This window comes from Macrobrachium nipponense, chromosome 1, assembly GCF_015104395.2.
Source record: "Macrobrachium nipponense isolate FS-2020 chromosome 1, ASM1510439v2, whole genome shotgun sequence".
Lineage (NCBI taxonomy): Eukaryota > Metazoa > Arthropoda > Malacostraca > Decapoda > Palaemonidae > Macrobrachium > Macrobrachium nipponense.
In genome coordinates this window covers 192,279,464-192,294,894 of record NC_087200.1, presented here as the reverse complement: position 1 = coordinate 192,294,894, position 15,431 = coordinate 192,279,464, and the positions used below count along the sequence as shown (strand labels likewise).

At 42.6% G+C, this 15,431-nt stretch overlaps 1 long non-coding RNA gene across 1 annotated transcript in view; it reads right to left on the bottom strand.

The window, feature by feature from the left end:
- Positions 1-1,592: 1,592 nt before the first annotated feature.
- LOC135220324 (uncharacterized) overlaps positions 1,593-15,431 on the bottom strand; it is a 39,640-nt gene continuing 25,801 nt past the window's right edge. The window contains exon 3 of the long non-coding RNA XR_010315660.1: positions 1,593-1,610. This is a non-coding gene — a long non-coding RNA (uncharacterized LOC135220324). The remainder of the gene's footprint in view (positions 1,611-15,431) is intronic.

Here is a 15,431-nt window from a genome sequence, read left to right as displayed (position 1 = left end):
GAGAGTTTCATGCATCTTGAATTATATTACTTATCATTAATGTATTTTGACACACTATTTTCCTATAAGGATAGGTTTCAAAACAGGATTTTACTTGTATGTATGTATTTCTTTGGAATGGGACAATCGTTTAAGAGTGCTACAAACCTTAGATGTATGTGCCACTGCTTTTGATTGTTTACCTTTACATAACCTTGCCTTGTCATTTCATAGTTCTTCGCATTTTAGGAAAAAATGGAAAATTACACCGTTTTCCCTCTCAAATTCCCAATAGTACCTATATTTTTAACCATCAACACACATATGGCAATATGCAGTACTATATATACTCAATAATTAATAAGGAATTCTCAAGTCTACCTTAGTTCACAAGTGCATCCTAAGGAAAACGGAGATGCTTACTTTATTATTACCTGCGAGCGCTGACAGGGTTGCCCACCCAGGACCTTAAGCAGGTACCTCTAAGATATCTCATCACCTACGTATTTACCCCAGGTTGGAGGAGACTCCACCCAATTGGGTAGACCTTGTCTCTCTTGGCTTTGTATCCAGTAACTACAGAGAAGATTGTCTCATTGCTTTGATTTTAACACAATATTTTTTATCATATATGTAAAACAGTGAATTAGAATAAACATGGCATAACTTTTCATTACAAAATTATGCAAAGAGTATAACAAAAATTTCCTATTCATGAAGAAAGTAACATACACTACAGGGTGCAATGACGTAAAAGAAGAGTAGGAAGAAGAATGGAGTCATCGAAGAGGAAATTTGGGGGTAGTGAGGAATTTACTATAAGTAGATAGATACTCATGAAAAATTTAGTAGTAGGTACCCAAACTTGTATGACTGAAATCATTACAGTGACTGAAATCATTACAGTGGTCCCCCCGTATTCGCGGGGGATGCGTACCAGACCCCCCCGTGAATAGTTAGAACCCGCGAATGTTTGGAACCCCTATGAAAATGCTAAAAACAGCCTATATTGTTAGTTAAAACTCAAGAAAAACCCACTAAAAATTTTCATACGTGGTTTTTTTTAATAGTTTTATCACAAAAAGTGCATTTTATAATGAAATTCATAAAAAACCAGGAATTTGTGGATATTTATCATGGAAAAATACCGCGAATGCGCGAATTTTCCGCGAATAATGCAGGGAAACATTCCCCAGAGAAATCTGCGAATGTGTGAGTCCGCGAATCTGGAGAACGCGAATACGGGGGGTCCACTGTAATCAGTTTGCTGGCTACCTCCATCAAATGCAAAGGTAAAGTGTGAAAAAGCTGAATTTGGAAATAGAATTCATTACCAAAAATTAGGAGAGGGTGTGAACCACTCTTGTTGCTAAGTTACACACCAATCCATCAATTAATTTGAAAGATATTGGCAAAACACAATGACTATAACTATGAGAAAGCCTCCTACACATATACCAAAATTAACTTGAATACCAGTAACTGAAAGGGTGTGTAATATAACTTCCTTTTGGTGTCTTGTAACTAACAATATCAAAACAATACTGTATATAGTTGTAAATCTTCAATTTATATAAGCTTATGGCCATATCTACACCAAAGTGGTTACCTACCCTGTACGAGGTTCCAGCCTGGAAGCAGGAAGAGAAGTACAGAAAATTACTAAATCTTTAACCTGTTCAGTGTCATTTATGAATGTCTGGGTGAAGCCATTAACATAATTTTTCCCCATAAACAAACAAACAGAATTTCAATGCCATTATGCACATACTTTTGCATTTCCCTTATTATATGTAAATGAAAATACAATTCATAACAAAAAGGCAGTTTACTTTACCTAAGAATACCTACCATTGTAAAAACAATTACTACAGCTGACTTGAGAAAATGATATTTTTATAATAAAATAAGATTTTATGTATACTTACCAAGTACATAGTTACATAGCTATAGTAGTTTCTAAATCCGTCGGCAGCTAGAATTTTTGAAATCCGTGGTAGTGCTAGTTTGTTTTGGTCAGGTGATAACCCCTCCCCATAATCGGGGAGAGAGGAACACACGAAAATCAGTTGTTTATGCCCTACGATCCATGTGAGGGATCCATGTGAGGGGAGGAGGGCAGGCTTTGATCATGTAAAAGTATATCTTAGTTTTACCAGACCACTGAGCTGATTAACAGCTCTCCTAGGGCTGGCCTGAAGGATTAGATATTTTTACGTGGCTAGGTACCAATTGGTCACCTAGCAACAGGACCTACAGCTTATTGTGGGATCCGAACCACACTTTTTCGAGAAATGAATTTCTATCACCAGAAATAAATTCCTCTGATTCCGCGTTGGCCGAACCGGGATTCGAACTTCGGACCACCCGATTGGCAGCTGAGCGCAAAATCCACTTGTCCAGCGAGGAAATTTTGATCATGTAACTACATACTTGGTAAGTATACATAAAATCTTATTTTATTATAAAAATGTCACTTTTATGTATGCAACTTACCAAGTAGTTACATAGGTGGTGGGATCCATGGATATGCAAATATCTTTTAAAATTAATGAATATAAAATATGTACTTAGTGCTAGCATTCATGCAAATGCTTGTTGGTTCCTTACCTGTTAAGAGAGCTGAACAGATGATTAATGCCTCTGAAGTTGCACGTCTTAACTCATAGGGACATGGCTGTATAGCCAGGACTTGTCCTCTAATAAGTGGGATCCATGCAGCTAAGGAATTGTCCCTGGCCAGGGCGCAGTACCATACACGTAATATATTACCAGAGTAAAAAACATATCACCTCCAAAATTATAATAAAATTCATACCAAACTATACACTTGACTGAAGGGTACTCCTAGTACACCAATAGTACCTCTAGGCTCCCCTTAAAACTCAACAACCTTATTCAAGGCGAAGAGGTAGGATAGGAAGGGATGACTTCCTACACACCCTTACCAAATGCTGTTTACATAATCGAATCCAAAGAGAGGTTGCGTTTAAAGGAGAGGGACATTGCCACTGCTCTCACCTTGTGAGCCTTCACTTTTAGTTTATTAAAATCTGTTTCTTTCACTTGGGAATAAGCTTCTACAATGACACTACGTAAGAAAAACGCCAGGGCATTTTTAGACATCAGGCGAGAAGGATTCTTTACCGAACACAATAAATGATCGGACAGATCACAAATTTTCTCTGTCCTTGGTAGATAACATTTTAGAGCTCTGACTGGGCAGAGTAACCTCTCTTCTTCCAGTCCTACTAAGTCTGTCAGGTTTTTAACTGAAAAAATGAGAACACAGCTTGGAAGGAGTCTCGTTTTTCGCTAAAAATCCCAAGGTTAATGTGCATACCGCATTACCCTGTGCAAATCCTATTCTCTTGTCCATGGAACTTAGCTCACTCACCTTTTTTGCTGTAAACAGGGCTACTAGAAATAGGGTCTTTCTCATCAAATCTCTCAACGATGCTCTGTCCAATGGCTCAAACGCGGGTTCCGACAGCCATTTAAAGACTACATCTGGGTCTGAGATAATATTTTCAAACCTTTATGCTTTTCTGTATCCAAGGATTTAATGAGATCCAATAATGTCTATTCATTGATACTTCCAATCCTCTGTGTTTAAAAACTGATCCCAACATTGCCTTATAACCTTTGATAGTCAAGGTAGACGTGTTCCTATCTGTCCTCAAATGTAACAGGAAATCTGCTATTTCCGTTACAGATGTCTTAGAAGCCGAAATGTTATTTTTTTTTTACACCAGACTCTAAAACTGTCCACTTTGCCTGGTAGACATTACTTGAAGATTCTCTTCCACATTGAGCAATAGCTCTTGCCGCTTGTTTTGAAAACCCCTTTGTTCGTAAGAGTTGTCGGACAGTCTGTGAGTGGTTAGGGATAGAGTGGACAGTCTTTGACAGAACCTTCTGAAGTGGGGCTGTCTGAGTAGATCTGTTTTCTGAGGGAGTAACCTTTGCCAATCCACCAGTAGATCTAATAGATCTGGGAACCGCTCTTGCACTGGCCAGAATGGAGCAATGAGAGTCATCGCAATGTTGTGGCAAGTTCTGAATTTGTTGACAACTTCTCTCACCATCCTGAATGGAGGAAAAGCATACAAGTCCTTGTTCAACCAGTCCAAAAGCATTGCATCTGTCACCCTTGCTTTTGGGTCTGGGGGAGATGATGGTTTCTTGCTGTGGCAAACAGATCTATCATCGGTTTTCCCCAGAGTTTCCTCAAATCGAGGCATACCACTGGGTTCATCATCCATTCTGTGTGAAGGACCTGCTTTTTGCAGCTTAGTTCATCGCAAGTACATTGAGTTTCCCCTGATAATAATCTGGTTTGATTCTGATTCACCCATAACAACAGGGTTCTTGCCATTTCGCAGAGAGAAAATGAGTGGGTTCCGCCTTGTTTTCATATGTACGAGAGCACTGTCGTACTGTCCAAATGTACAACACTACTTTGTTACAGACCTCATCAGCAAATTCCAACAACCCCCAATGGATGGCAGGTCAATTCCTTTCGATTTATATGCCACTGTTTTTGTTGTGTATTCCAGGTGCCTGAAACTTCCTTTTCCCCTCGAATTGCTACCCAACATTGATCTGATGTGTCTGAAAAGAACACTAGGTTGGGGCTCAACAGTAGGAGAGATTTCCCTTCTACAAGATTGTCTCTTAACTTCCACCACTGCAGGTCCTCCTTTATTTCTTGTGTGATTTGGAATATAAAAGAGTGGAAATTTCTTCCTGTTCCAGTTCACCCTGAGGAAGAACTGTAGATTCCTCATATGCAGTCTCCCCAGTGTCACTAACTGTTTTATTAAGGATAGCCTGCCAAATAGACTCATCCATTCCTTTGCTGAGCATTTCTGAAGGACTAGAAATTGCTCCACCTACTGTGAGCACAACTCTATTCTAGCTCCTGATATGGGAGTAACTGTGACTTGCCTGTTTATTAGCAGTCCTAATTCCTGAGTTAATGTCAGAGTTTTCTGAAGGGCCTCCATGCACCTCTCCTTTGTTTGTGACCGGAGAAGCCAATCATCCAAGTACTAGATGCAACCATTTCGCAATGGGAGCTAGGACTCAAGTGAACACTTGTGGGGTGGTTGACAGCCCGAAACACAGCACTCTGAACTGATAGATTTTGTTCTTGAAGACAAATCATAGAAACCTCTTTTGAGTTTTGGTGGATTGGAATGTGAAAGTAGGCGTCCTCCATATCGATGGAGATCATCCAGTCCCACTAACGGACTGATGATTGGACAGACTGATTCGTCTCCATTTTGAACTTTGTCTTCTGCACATATTGGTTCAGAGTACTTACGTCCAACACGGGTCTCCAGCCCCCGATGACTTGGGGACTACGAATAGACTATTGTAAAAACATGGGGTTCGTGGCTCTTCTACTAACTCTATTGCTTTCTTCTGCAAGAGGGACGAAACCTCTTTCAAAAGGTGATGAATTTCTCTGAAATTTCTGAATAGGCTCTCAAAGCTATCGGAGAGCCTGCTAACGGAGGCTCGCTCTTGAATGGAATATCGTAACCTTCTCTTAATACCTTTGTGATCCAAGATTCTGCCCTCTTGCTTCCCATTTCTTCCCAAAAATGACATTTTCTACATACACTAAAACACAAGTGAACCGGGTAAAGGCCAAGAGAGGTCAACCACAACTCTCACCCAGGCGGTTAAGAAAAGACTGACGCAGTGGCGTAGAAGTGTGGTCCTTGACCACTCTTCACCCGATATACGCATGCATTGCCAGATCTCACAAGATTCCTTGCTTTCATCTGCAATTTAACCGGATCCAGCTAGGCGCTAGAAATTATCCTATTATTAAGACCGAAGGTTGTTCATGTATGAACAAATGTAGAAGTCTCGCTCCTACTGGTGCATGAAGGGCTGACACATTACTTTTTGGCAGAGAAGTTGGTTGTGGATTTTTTGATAGATCTAGGGGTGAAATGTCCTCTACCCCTCGATCTAAGGAAATCTAGCAAATCCCCTGGCCCAAAATGGTTGTTGCTGGCAAATTCCAGTCCAGTCCAGGAAATTTATCACCTCAAATACCCTAAAGATATTCTTAATGAGGTGATACAACTCTGAAGCTGTTAAACATGATCTTGGCTGAATTGAAAGCCGATCTTCTCGCCGAGTCAAAAAGACCGGAAAATTCTCCCTGGGCACAGGCAGATAGACCCAAAGAGAAAGTTTCTCCGGTCTCATAACATAGATTTCGGAAACTGAAGTTCACTTTGCCTTGATCCCTCTTATCCTCCAGGCAAAGGTTAATCTACTTCAACACCTTCCGCACCAAAAAAAACAGCACTAATTTATGTCATTTTGCCGAGTCCTCCTAATTGTCTCTCATGTAGGAAGACACTGGCGAGAACGAGTCAGAAAAATTTGCTACAAAGTAAAACAGTAGGGCTTTGTATGTAGTGAGAGACAACTCTTTATCCTCTTCTTCTTCTTCCTCTTCTTTGGCTGAAGAAATCGGTGAAAAGTTCTCTAGAGGCTGAACTGGGGACACTGAAGACTGAATAAGACTCAAAATGGTATCCAACTTGTTCTGAATGGCTGAAAAAGAAGGATCGCGGCAACCATAGCATGTGATCCTGTCGGTAAGACTGAAGCCATAACCAATGACAAAGATTGTCTAAGAGTTTCATACTGATCCAGCTGTGCTCCTGGCTGCTTGGACACTTGTGGCTGGTCGGGCACTGATGGACGCCAGGGTGCTAATGGATGTTCAGGTGCCAATGAATGCTCAAGTGCTAGTGGATACTTGGGCGCTAGTGGACGCTCGGGTGTGAACTGACACTCGGGAGCCAATGGCTGCTCTAGCACCAATGAGAGATTGGGCCCTAATGGGCAGCCAGAGCCAATGAACTTCCAGGCACCAATGGCCGCTCTGGCGTTCAGAAAATCTGTGGCGCCAATGGGCGCTCGGGAGTTGGTGAGCTCTTGTCTGACCCCAACTTCTCTTGAATTATTGTCAGTTCCAGTGCTGCAGGCATCCTCTGTGCCAATAGGCACTCATACTCTGGATGTGGATCCTGCACCTCAGGAGTCTTGTGAACTACAGGTGAGACTGGTGGAAGCATTACCTGTTCTTAAGCATTAGAAGTGCTATCAGGTGCCGATGAAATCTCCAGAAACTTACTCTTCCCCACACTTGTAGACGGTACCAAAGGACATGAATCGAGTGCCAAAGAACACTCTGAGCCTTTCTTGCTCTTGACTTCCAAAAGTCGACAAAGAGAAAGACTTTCTAGATGACAACTGAGACTTAGAGGATGAAATCCTCTCACTACGATGTCCCTCTCCTTCCAGATCCTGAGAGAATCTCTCTGGAGAGTCCTAAAATCTACACGAACGCTGCTCCTCTTGAAAAAGATTAACCTTTTAACAAGGGACTGGAGAGGGAGACATCTTACGAGCCCTCCTTTTCAATGGACGGGATTCATCAGTGAAATGCCACTGGTGCCTGGGAGAGGACTCTCCGGAGCTGGAAGCACTAGAAGAAAGCGGCACACCTATACAGACACTTTTCCAATGGCGCTCTGTTGCTATCTGGGATTTATCAATAGAATCACAGACCCCACTGACCTCCCTTGGGCTACCAGTACGCCTCCTCCCAGGTTCTGGGGGGTATGACAGGGACCTTTGCCTAGGAGACTCAGTGGGACGAACAGCCACCTCCTCCACAACACTTGAACTGGCACTCACTTCACCAATTACCTTGTCCATTAGGGTTTTAACAAGACGCTCCTAACTTCTCCATTGCTTGAAGCATGACTGAAAATTTTTTATCTACTCTTGCTTCTAAATTGGACACAGCATCGGATATGGGTGTAAGAGAGCCGAGATTAGGACTAGGATAGACAGGTGATGGGGAAGGTTCAGAAGAGACAAGTTATCATTTCACAACTCCTGACTAACTAAGCTTTTAGCTTTATCTCTAGAAGCTGCTTTCCTCTTTTTATCTCTATCTTACTTGTTCGTGTAGCTAGTCATGATTTTCCAAGTTCTCTTGTCCCAATTAATACATTCTCCACAAGTTCGTTCTAGCGTGCAAGTCTGTCCCCTACAACCTGTGCAAATTGAATGTGGATCATTGCAAGTTTGAGTAATCCTTGTATTGCAGCCTTTGCTGCAACACCTAATTCCTGTTGAGCTAGTATCTGACATGTCAGTAGACTAAGCCAATATACTAATTTTGGTGCAAAATATAACTATTTATATGAATTCCTAAAATGACAAATTTTCCAAGACAATTTGTATTTTTCATAGCTACAAACCTGAGGTCTTAACAATAGGATAATTTTCTAGTGCCTAGGTGGATCCAGTTAAATCACAGATGAAAAGCAAGGAACCTTGTGAGATCTGGCAACCTGTGCATATATCGGGTGAAAACTGGTCAAGGACCACGCACCCAAGCCACCACGTTCAGTCTTTTTCTTAACCACCTGGGTGAGAGTCGCAGTTGCCCTCTCTCGGCCTTTTACCCTTCTCATTGCACGTTTCCGCTTGTGATTCTGTGTGTATGTGTGCTTGTATTATGGCTTCTTCTGCTCCTCAGCCTTGCCAATGTATGTGCCTGGGAACTCAAGGTTTCCCGTGTTTTCACTTCCTGGCTTCTTCAGCAACAGACCCACACTCCACATGCAGTAGGTGTCGTGCTAATGTTTGTACCATAACGAATCCCTGCCCGGAATGTCGTGCATGGCCTAGAGAGCAGTGGAAGTTGTTTTATAGTAAATGCATCGTAGAGTTTCTACCCTTCCTTCGTGGGAGGGATCTTCTCCTCTCCCCGATGCTTCGTCTCCTGCCGCAGTCACACCCCATACTAGTGTCGTTGTGACTTTGTCTCCTCCCTTTTCTTCCATCGATTCATCATTGAAAGTATCAGGAGGCCCTTAGGCTGTTTTATTATGTAATGTCGCCCCCGCTTCCTCAGGATTTAATCTATGCTTCCTGCGAGGGAGGAGGCTTTTTCATCAGTTTCTTTTGTTTCAGATTCAGAGGTATCCAAAAGGCAGCGCTCTGCGGGTTGCTTGGGCTACAGGGTTCACCCTCCTTGGAGGGTTTGCTGACGCACTTCATGGATGCTCGCTTCCCCCTTCAGGCTACCCAAGCGCTCCCCCTTCTCCTGGCCTTGTCTTTGTTGGTACCTGGGGTCAGCCATATTGTATTGCTCTGCTAGTGATGCTTGCCGCTTTTTCAAGCCAGGGAGAAGCCATGACGTCAGCGCCACTAGTGACGTCACGGGGTCAGCCATTTTGTATCTCTCTGCCAGTGGCGCCTACCACCTCCTTGGGTCAAGGAGAAGCCGTGACGTCAGCACCGTTGGTGACGTCATCGCTGCCATCCAGTACGCTCCATCTCCCTCTCATGTGTCTGCACCCTCTCTTGCTGATCCGTCTCAGGTTTTATGTCCGGCGTTCTTAAGAGATTGGACTCTGTTTTAGAAGATAGGTTTGCTGCCATGTTGGCTGGGAAGACTGGGAGCAAGCGTTTTCCATCCCCCCCCCACCTCCTGCAAGAGAATGTGTATGGAGTCAGTGTTGTCATCCTCTCCTTCTCCCCCATCTCCACCGTGTCAGCGTATCAAGCATTGGAAGGTTAAGGACTTTGCCTTTTCTTTGTCTACAAGTGAGGAGCAGCACGCCCATGTTCTGGAGAGTGTTAGTATTTCTTCCCCTGCGCAATCTGCAATGGCTGTTTCATCCTCGGCATCGAGTCGTGAGTGTGTTGCAACCTCCTACATTCGTGCGCATGTTGCTGATTCTTCCCCTTCTTTGGCACCAGGGCCTATTCGTCGCTGTAAGGATCTCAAGGCGCCTGTGAAGAGATTGAAGGTTGTGAACGTGGAAGTAGTGCAACAGGGGTGTTCGTCTGGCTCCAACCCAGACAGGTTGGCTGGCGTTTCGGGCCCTTAGCTGCTGGTGCTTCTGTTGGTCTACACGAGGAAGGCCTGTTGGATAAGCCTGCGTCTTCTTCTTGTCGTCGGTCTCCATTGCCAGAGCAGGAGGAAGGAGGCACACAAGAGTTTTTGTCTTCCTTTACCAAAGTTGTCGATCTCTTTCACTCCTTCTTGCTTGGAAGTCGTTGTTTAAGCTTCCCTTATCGGGGCATGTCCAGTCGGTCTTGCATAGGGTGAATGCCTATGTGTCAGATTGGACGGGTCGCTTTCCTCAAGGGTTCTTCCAAGTTGCTTCCCCCTCTACTCACAAGGCATAGGAAGTATTATACTACAAACTCTACCTACTTGATATCTCATCATCTTACTACTTGATATCTCATCATCTTAACTTGGACGTCATTCGTCTGAAGCCAGGGTTGACTTTGGAGTAGGTGAGGTCAGTGGTGCCGTCCTTGTCTCCGCAGGATGCCTCAGCTTTGGAGTCTACGGCAGTCTCCATGTTACAGACGGTGTCATGGTTGGACTTCTCTTGCCAGTTTGTTGCAGTCTGGGGGCAAGGCGTTCTTGTATCTAACACACATCAGCATCAATTTGTGGGCTTAATCTTCTTCTGATAAGAAGAGAAGCGGCTTTGTCCAAAATAGCAAGATCGGTTGACCCTGAGTCCTTGTTGGTGCTAAGGAATGGAGACTGAGCTGGAGGACGCGATAGACTGACGGCGGGCTGACACATAGGACAGGTTAGTGCACAGGCTGTGTCAAAGTCAGTTCTCTTTCTTATCGGGGACGGTTCCACCCCTATGCGTCACCTCCCCCTGCCCCCTGCCTCAACAGCAACTCATGGGAGGATCGTTGCTGGTAGGCTGTCTAGGAGTTTGGTTTCGGCAGAGCCTTCCCATTCGTCCCAGTCTAGGTCAAAGGACCAACGTCCCTTTCACTCCCACTCTTACAGGTCAAGAAGGGGCTCCAGGGGCAGAAGTTGGGCGCCTCTCCCTCTCCTTTGCTACGGGTGGGAGGGTGCCTGGCAGGCCAGTGGGCCAAGTGGCAGAGTTATGGGGCGGAAAAGTGGTAGTACATGTCCTTCGGGTGGGGAATCTAGTGCCATTTGACTTCTCTCCCCTGCTCTCGGACAAGCCTCTGCTCAGGCAGGTGTATCCCCCAGATTCTCCAAAGTTCTTGGCTCTCCGGGAGGAAGTGCAGAAGATGCTGGGCAAGGATGCAATAGAGGAAGTGGTGCGTCCGTCTCTGGGGTTTTACAGTCACATCTTCTTGGTGCCCTAGGCTGGACCTTTTTGTGACCCGGTTCAAAAGGAAACTGGAGATATTCTGTTTGGTGGTTCCGAATCCTCTGGCATTAGCGGAGGATGCATTCCAAACACCCTCCGTTTTGTTTGATCCGTCAAGTCCTGAACAGGTTGATGAGTGTGCAGTCTCAGGATGACTTTGGTAGCCCCTCTGTGGCCTCAGGCAGAATGGTTTCCAGACCTGCTGTTGTTGTTGTCGGAGGTACCATGGGAGATTCCCCCCTGGCGGCATCTCCTATGTCCGCCACACGTAGAAAGATTCCACTGGTTAGTAGAATCCCTGTCTCTTCACGGTTGGAGGCTATCAAGTATCTCCTGTGAGCGAGAGGCTTTTCTCAGAGGACAGCTGGGCATATGTCCAGCAGTCTCAGAAAGTCTACTTCTGCTGTTCATCAAGACAAATGGGCAATTTACTGTGATTGGTGTCATAAACAGGGTTTTTCTCCACTCGGAACCTCTTTTTAGCACATAGCAGACTTTTTGACCTTCCTCAGGGATGAGAAAGGTTTGTCAGTTTCCGCCATTAAAGGCTACAGGGCGGCCCTGAGTTTAGTGTTACGTCTTAGAGGTATCGACATCTCCTCATCCTGGGAACTCTCCTTGCTAGTTAAGGGGTTTGAGCAGTCATGTTCTCCTAGAGAGCTCAAGCTCCCAACGTGGGATGTTTCCTTGGTCTTGAGAAGTTTCACTAAAGCTCCATATGAACCTTTGCGTCGTTCATCAGACAGGAACTTGACACTCAAAATGGTTTTCCTCCTGGCCTTGGCATCTACAAAGAGAGTGGGGGAGCTACATGGCCTGAGCTGTGATGTGAAGCACACCAGGGGTTGAGGGTCAGTGTCCTTCGAATTTGTCCCGGAATTCGTGGCTAAGACCCAGAATTCCTCGGTGCAGGATGATAGGTTTGCCTCCTTTTCCATTCCATCACTGGATGACTTTGTGGGAGGTGATTCTCGCCAAAAAAGGCTACCAATATTTAAGAGTATTTCACCAAATAACTCCAACAAAGAGCGACAGTAAAGAAATTCCAAAAATTCCGCTGACCACTGAAAAGTGTTAACAGTACCAGCCGGCAGAAACAACTGATTTTCATGTGTTGGTTCCTCTTTCCCCCGATAGTTTGCAGGGAGTATCACCTGACCAAAACAAACTAGTGCAACCGCGAATCTAAAAAAATTCTAGCTGCTGATGGATTTGGAAACTATAGCTATGTAACTACTTGGTAAGTTGCATACATAAAATTCATTACAGTATACCTTTCATTATACAGTACTGTATTGTGTATCAGCATTATAAATTAAAAAGTTCCAATTATATGTAACAAGTTTCACATTCACAAATTTCAACACTTTATAACTATAACTAAATTATTTTTTCTTTCTCCTATGTGCTATAAAAGAATTTGAAGGTATCAACTGTTTCCTCATAAAACTGTTAGTTTCACTCACTCTAACTCAAAAACATCATCATCTTTACTTTCAACTAAAAAATCATGCCATAATGACAGTTAAAACAGGAGGATCTTCTCCATGACTCATGACAGCTACACCAATCACCTGGCAGAGTGATGACATCATCAGCATTACCATCACTTTCATAATGAGATGACTGTTAACTGGATGATTCTGCAGTGTAACTGAAATCATCAAAGGTAATATAATCATCATCACCAAGAATTTCATCCAAAATTCTGTAAGAAGTGATAATCTCTTTTTTGGTGCTCATCACAACATATGCACCTCCTTTCCGGCTTCAAGAAGCACAAGCCCCTGTACGAAAGTTGCAAGCTAGTACATTTCCCAAGACAAAAGCTGCTAGATAGTACTCTTAGCTCAATCTGAACAGAAACCGACATATGTGGACACTGAAAGCCACCTTTAGTACTGTAAAACTTGAAACTGACTCATGTCAATGCAAGTAGTAATGGAAGGAAAATGGGCATCAACTGAAAAAAGGAATCAAGATGCAACACTTCTATATGGATGACAAAGTGTAGCTTTAAAATAAACAAAAAAGTTAGAAACTGCTGAAATGAATTATATGCACAGTAATCTGGTAATCTGGGGTAAGAAGACTAATACTAATAAAGATGTGGTTAAAAATACATATAGCACATGTGAAACAAGACTAAAAAGTATACAAACATAATAAAAAATTACATATACGTATTCATACAATATCCACTGCCAATGTAATAATCAGAGTTCTACGGAAAACACCAGTTTTACTCCTGCAAGTTCTGAAAACAAATTTCAAAAGAATGAAAATAAACAAAAATACCCTTTGATCAACTCATAAACTTGATAAACTGACTGTTCTAGGAATTAAGCTTTTTCTAGTTTATGCAAAGTTGCATTATCTACCTAGCGTATTTTAATTAATCAGTCTTCTAAATAGACACCAAGATAAAACATTTTCTGTTATTACAATCACAGTTTTAACTGATGGATAGCTGTGATATTATTGTACTAATATTGGAGACACATATATGTATATATAAATAAATATATCTAGTCAAGCATCTTAGATACAGTGGACCCCCCGTAATCGTGTTCTCCGAATTCGCAGACTCACACATTTGCAGATTTCTCTCGGGAACATTTCCCCCCATTATTCACTGAAAATTCACCTACTTGTGGTATTTTTCTATGAGAAATACCCAGAAATTCCAATTTTTTTTAATCAATTTCATCATAAGATGCACTTTTTGTGATAAAACTATTAAAAAAACCAAGTCATGACATTTTATGGGTTTTTCTTGAGTTTTAACTAAAAAAAATAGGCGGTTTTCAGCATTTTTATAGGGGTTACAACTATTCATGGATTCTAATTATTTGCAGGGGGGGGGGGGGGGGAAGTCTGGTACACATCCTCGGCAACTATGGGGGACCACTGTATAAATTATAGCTGGTATTCGATAATTATGTTAAAACTGTTTAGTACATTTAACTGTCTATATACATATTATGAACTGTCAAGAAAATAGTCTAGTAGTATGTACTGATTTACATTCTTAAAAATAGTCTAGTAGCATGTACTGATTTACTCTTAACTTATCTATCATTACAGTATAATTACAAATGCATATGGAAGTCAGAACCTTAGATTTCTTTCCTATGGCACAGCACAACAGTGCCTACTTTGTAATAAGCATCAAACAGTAAACAAGAGAGTATAAGACACAATGAAGACCAAGAAAAAAAATAGTAGAGCAGTGAGTAAGGGATGAAAATCATCATGTGATCAATTTGTAGGGTGATTTGGATTTAGGGCACTGTCATACCCTTGGGACCACTCAAAAAGCACATATAAGGCAATGTCTTGTACTTACATATACAGTATTTCATTATCTGATTTTTGCTGAATCTCCTTATGACAATTTATCATGACTATAGAATTATGTTTGCTTTGTTTAGCAAATTTAATTGAACAATATTCAATATAGAAATCATAAAATTTCACTAGACTATACATCCTATTGACTACCCCAATTATTATTATTATATTAGTATTATATTATTATTATTAATTATTATTGGCTTTTATAGGAGGGTGGGCAGGGTTAAATTCGGTGTTGAATTATGATTGGATGCTCGGGGCCATCCTTCTCGGCCTGAGCTGTCCCTCGTGTGTCAATGGTTGAGACTGGTCTTGCATGCGAGTGCCATTGCAGCGCTGGGGAGGCCCAGGAGAATTCCACTCAACAGCAGCTGAATTTTGATTGGTGCTTGCATTGTGTGGGGTGCTGCCTTGTATGTAGGAAAAGAAAAGCCATCAATGAACATCACCTAAGAGACCTTTCTCCTTCCGCAGCTACCAGGAGACCCACAACGAACACCCCACACAACATGAACACAAAACAAAATTCAGCTGCTGTAGAGTGGAATTCTCCTACCCCTCCCCAGCTCTGCAATGGTGCTTGCATGCAAGACCAACCTCAACCATCAAACGCACAAGAGACAGCTTAGGCCAAGAAGGATGCCCCCAGGCATCCAATGATAATTCAACACCAAATTTGACCCTATCCACTCCCCCTATAAAAACCGATCTGAGCCCAATATAATTATTATTATATTATTAGTTCTGTTGAAAATAATGGCTGATTCAGCTGCAGTAATTTTATGCAGGACTTTCTCAAGTCTCCTTAGTGTTGATTTTTCAGTATTGCTTAGACTAGCAAGCAATGTGCCAATGGAGGATTTTGTCAAAAATGGT